Raw genomic sequence first — 6,005 nt, 5'->3', positions numbered from 1 at the left:
GTCACTCTCTCGTTGCAATTCCAACATCTTCCTGTTCCCTTTGGGATCAAATATAAATTCCTGTTTGCCATTTCTTTTTAAAAATAGATATATTTTGTTTAAAGATATTTATTCATTTTGAAGTTAAATATAAAAAGACAAAAAAAGAGAGAACATTTCCATGTACACAGCACAACATAAAAAGAGGATTCAACATAAAACCATTAATTTCTATTTCATAGTGGTTTAGTTTTTTGAAAAACTATGTAATAAATACTAACCATTGTTTTCAAAGCTAAAAAAAAGTTTTTTGTTTTTGATTTATGGATGCATTTTCTTTTCATTTGGATCTGTAACTTCATCAGTGTTTGAAACTTCCAGTCTAGAAAGTCCATCTACCATCTGTAACTTAGGTCTTAGAGAGTTACTTAGGACATTGAGAAATTATATACCAGAGATGAGACTTATATCCTGGCCTTCCCGACTGTAAGACTATGCTACCTCCCATTATTAAAATTAATGAGATACCATACATAAATGGACAAAGTCCTCAAAGGACTTTGAGGTCTTTAGAGAGGGGAGAAAAAGGCACGTATTTGTTATTCACTCACAAATGTAATCATCCTCTATTACATCACTTCATGAATCTTTCATGGCCCAGTTTTTTCTCATTTAGATTAGCAACACAAATTTAAATTTCTTTATAAGGTCAGTCTAAACTGGAAATAATGAACATGCTTTTCCCCATTTCTCATTTTTCTGCCAAATATACCAAACATTTCATAAACATTTACTCCTCAATGTTTCCCACAGTCCAATGAAAAGTAGAATAGCTTCTTACTCTGTGTGTGTGTGTACGTGTGTGTGTATGTGTGTGTGTGTGTTAAAAACCTGGCAGAGTCATTCTTCTACACTCTTCAAGTAAAAATTGTGTACTGAAAAGTGATGAGAAATGGACAGTGATGGGAAATAACCCAAGGACAAAAGCAGAAGAGGACCACAATATCAGTATTACAAAAGACATAAAATAGTTTGTTCGCAATGAAGATTGGGGTAATTCAATCATCTTTCAGAAGACTATCCAGCCAGAAGGTGATAGAAATAAGTTATAAGACAAAGTGTTCAAAACAAAGGCGGGAATTACTTTGTCAGTCTAAAAAGCAGTCTAAAAAATTCATTGCCAGCAATGAATCTCCATTTTCATTTCAATATTGGTCTGAATTAAAGCATTGTAGAAATATTTTGCATGTGACTAGTCTGAGTTTTTCATTCCCAGAAACTCTTCTATCTATGCCATACATAAACATGGATCATTTCATCACACAAAGGTGCTATCTGCCACTTCTCATCCCTAACAACTGATATCCTAAGAAACAATATGGAGCATGAGGCAACAATCATAATTCTAATACATACATCATAGTACTGAGCCATCATTTTGATTTTATGATTATCAAGTAAGCTACTTTGTATGCACTTATTGGACTCCTTTTCTTTAAGTGAATTTGGAGCTCTGACCCATAAAACATTTTATAGGGCATATTAATCACAATCCCTTACCCCTGCTACAGTTTGACATCACTGAGAAATCAATACATCTAATTCTGACTTTAGTTCAATGCTTTGTGCCTTGTTGATGCTCAAACATGCTAAATCATCACTAGTTTTTGCTAGTAGTCAGAAATCAACTACCAGTTAGAATGTGTTTTTATGAATATGTGATGGAAGAGGAAGTTTCTCAACATTAAAATGTCTAGTATAAGTGAAACCAGCCTATTTTCTCAGTTTCTATAGAAAAATTAACAAATTTGGGGGTTGAAGTGAGAAAGGAATGTGAAATGTCTTAAGGCCTGCCCTCAAGAAAGAGAGTTAGAGATGGGAGGGACTCAGAGGCTGTCTACTCAGGTCTTCTAACTTCAGAGCCACTGTTTTTTCTATTACTCTACCCTGCCTTCCAGAGTTATCCTGTCTACTCCCTCCATTCACTAAAGAGGTTGGGGACTATGGCTATGGAATATATATATAGTCAGACACTATTGAAATATTAGTTAACATTGCTAAACTGCTTCCCCCTCTTTCCTTTTTAAACTTTGACTGGGTTATAGAGAAGGGATATATTTGAAAATGAATGGCATGTAAGACAAAAGGTAACAATAAAAATAAGATTTAAAAAAAGAAGACATTTCTGTATACCTCCAGTGACAAATTAAGATTAATGGGCATAAATTACCAACACACATTAACTCACTATCTAGAAGAATGTTCTAACGATTAGAGTGGCACTAAAATGGAATGGGTATATTTATGGGGAGAAAATAGAAAATCATTTCATTAGTTTTATAGTGAGATATATACATAATGCAGGTCTGTTTGGTGAGCCATCCACACTGTGTAGGAGCCTCATACATCTTAACTAGATACATGGAGACCCACTTTGTCTCTAAACTAGTTCACTTACTCCAACCTATTCTGAGTACAGGTTCCCATAGAAAGACCATCGGAATGAGTTAAATAAAACAGTTCCTCCTTCAAGAAGTTTATATTTTTTTAATTTTTCTATATCTAAGCTGGACATTTGAGTGAAGACAAGTTTAGTCTAATCTGCCTATGTCAGCATATGGCTTCGAAGTGTGGTGTCAGATTATATTTGCATTTAGCATTTTTAAGCTAAGGTTTTTTCAGGTTCTCACTTTGAGTGAGGCAACTTCCATTCAGTGAATGGGCCTCTTTTTAGAAGTGAGTCAACAGATGGCCCTTTTATTAAAAAATTTAAAAGAAAATCGAACTGGGCTAGTGACCTTGCACAGCCTCACTCAAATCAAAGTCAATTGCAAGTCACGTCATCATCTCCCTGATGTCATGGCCCTCTTTCAGAATGATAAACAAAACCTGTGAGTAGTCCAAGCTGCCTGAATGGGGACCCAGATGGCCAGTTCCAGTTGGGTAACTCAGCTTATCCTCCCCTCGCCTCCTGTCTTCCCTGCCCAAAAGAAGGTAAATTTTGATGGCCAAAAACTGCCTAGTTCACTTGGAGTTTACTGCCTAGATCTCTCTCTCTCTCTCTCTCTCTCTCTCTCTCTCTCTCTCTCTCTCCCCCTCTCAAACACCAAGTCTTAAACCAAATTCACTCTGGAGCTGATAGATTGTAGAACAATAGGTCCCTGCCCAAGCACCACTTAATGATTGTTTTTTGGGGCCTCCTGACTCAGAGTGTATGTAAATAGTAACTGTTTCTCTTTTGGCCTGCAGCCCTGAGAAGCTGATGTCTTCCTCTACCAGTTTGCTCTTATTTTTTTTTTTTCAATTAAAGGGGACATCCCTTGACTCACTTCTTAAAGTCACTGAATGGGCATTGCCTCTTTCAAAGTGAGAACCTGAAAAGACCTTAGCTTAAAAGGGCCAGGGTCTCCCATTGCATCCTGAGCCTTCTCCAGTCAATGATGAATGTCCAGGCCACTGGACACAGATAGCTCTGAAGGAGAAAGTGAGGCTGGTGACCTTTCACAACCCTCCCTCGCTCAAATCAAAGTCAATTGCAAGTCATGTTATCATCTGCCTGATGTCATGGTCCTCTTCAAGAACGAAGGACAAACACATAATATTTTGTAATAAACAATAGATCAGCAGTGATTCTCCCAGTTAAACTGGGCCTACTATGTGCCAGGCATTGTCCTGAGCCATTTACAGATATTATTTCATTTTATCCTCATAGCAACCCTGGGAGGTAGGTGCTATTGCTATCCTCACTTTACAGATGAGGAGACTGAGACAGACATAGGTTAAGTGACTTGCACAAGGTCACACAGCTAGTAAGTGTCCAAGGCCAAATTTTAACTCAGATCTTCCTGACTCTTATGATCCTTCCACAAGATAACATTATATATTATTTAGATAATAAAGGGAATGCCTTGAATGATACAGTTTATCTGAGTAGATAAAGTATTTAAAAGTTCTTTGTAACCATATAGCATTAAATAAAGCAGTATGGTTAAAGAGGAAAGAGCAATGGGTGGGTACAAAGCCAAGAACCTAGGTTTTAAGTCCTGACTCAGTAGTTCGCTATCTGCATGATGTTAAGCCACTTTTCATCACTGGGCTTCAACTTCCTCATCTGTAAAATGAAGAGGTTGTACAGTGATGTTGGATGTTTCAGCCATAAGACTATGACTACAAATAGCTCCTGACCTCTGGCACTTCAGGCCTAAGTGTGGTTTTGAAAGCCTGTAAATAACAATAAATCTGAGGCTTGTGCCCCTGTCCTGGCTTTTTCCTGGGACCATCAGGATCTAGTTCATTTTGCTTCCCTACAAAAGGCTCCTAACCTTCTTGTAAACACGCAGCCTACAAAAGCATTAAACATAAGACTGATTTTTATCTGTGGGAGAAATGATCAAAGTTAAGGACTTGTATCTGAACCCAAAGCAAATCAAAAAGTCTTTCTGATAGGGTGTCTTCCTACCCAGAGGTTTAGATCACAGTCTACAGAATTACTTAATGAAATCTTAGCATTACATCAGGAATTGTGGATTCAAATATTAACATGGTGTCCAGTTATGATCTCCTCTGACCCTCTGATGGATCTACATGGCTTTAGAGGTAAGCAACATCTCCTAAGCACTGTTTCACGCCCAGTCTCACTATTCTCAACATGACTCTCCATCTACTACCTAGTGTCCCATCCCTCTCACAATTAGTTTCCCCAAGTCACTCTCTTTCTTTCTGTTTACCAACTCAGAAACTCTTTCTTCCCTTGTGTTATTCTGAATGGAGGTACACACCCTACAGGTACATGCCCACTATATTAACTTTTATTACCCAGGATTCAAGAAGTAATTGATAAGTACACCCTCTATTCTGTGGTATGTACACCCGGATTGATCCCTTTTGTGCTTTCCCTTCTTTTTATTATATATTTGAGTGTACTGTGTGTTTGTATGTACATGTGTGTATAGAGAAACAAGCATATGTTACCTTCTTTCAGCTATAAGACTAGGACTATGAAAAGCTTCTGACTTCTGACACTTCAGGAGTAGGTAGAATTTACTTGTCTGCATCTAAATGAAATTCTATATTTGTCTTACTTGCCCTCTCTTTAAGTCCAAGAAAACTTTTCTGGACTGTAGTTACATATTTGTAAAATAAGGGAGCTGACCTTAGAAATCACTTTCATCATGCCCCAACCCATTCCAGTGATTCTGAACCCCTAGTTGCCTTTGTTTAAACCCTGTTCTGTATTCTCTACTGACCATTCTCTTATTTCTATCCCCATCAACCAAATTCCTCCAACCTCCAATTCTTAAGCTATCTAACCCTCTCTGGAATGCCTGCTTCATAGGTAAACAAACTGGATTTCATCTAAAGCTTTTGCATTTTCATTCCCTCTATTTTCTTTATTCACTGAGAACCAGCTCCCACCTAATGACAGTTTCCCTGGCTGCCCTTTACAGTACTGATGGCCCTTTCACTCATACCTTCCCCTTCCCATTGGTCATAGTGGAGGAGCTAGAGTACTCTTTGCACCCCATCGCCATTTCCAAGTTCTTCCTCTATCACCATTACTCAGTAATCTCTTTTTTTTCTTTGAGGTTCATTCAATACATAATATTCATCCGATCAGGATTCTGTCAGTTATTGTCAAAGGACCTCCAGTACTTCCCCAATGAGTTCAGTGCCTGATTCACAGTCTTTCACTCCTCCCCAGCTCTTGGCTTCATACTAGGGAAATTCAACATACATATTTATACTCCAACAAATACTTTAGCTCCCCCCCAATTACTTAACCTGCTGATTTCCCATGACCTACTCCTCCACCTTAACATAGCTGCACAGAAATGCTCATGCCTTTGATCTTGCCATCATGCTCAAGTGTTATACTCCCTTGTCCATGAACTCTGAAATTCCCTTATCAGATCATAATCTGCTGTCATTCCACCTTTCCTCTGCCTTGCAACTACAAATCCAATTTTTCATTCTCGCTGCAATTTCCAACCTCTCTATACCTTAGCTCTTTCCCAGTCCATCACCCT

This window comes from Vombatus ursinus, unplaced genomic scaffold, assembly GCF_900497805.2.
Source record: "Vombatus ursinus unplaced genomic scaffold, bare-nosed wombat genome assembly UNPS02004422.1, whole genome shotgun sequence".
Taxonomy (NCBI): domain Eukaryota; kingdom Metazoa; phylum Chordata; class Mammalia; order Diprotodontia; family Vombatidae; genus Vombatus; species Vombatus ursinus.
This window is presented reverse-complemented; position numbering follows the sequence as displayed.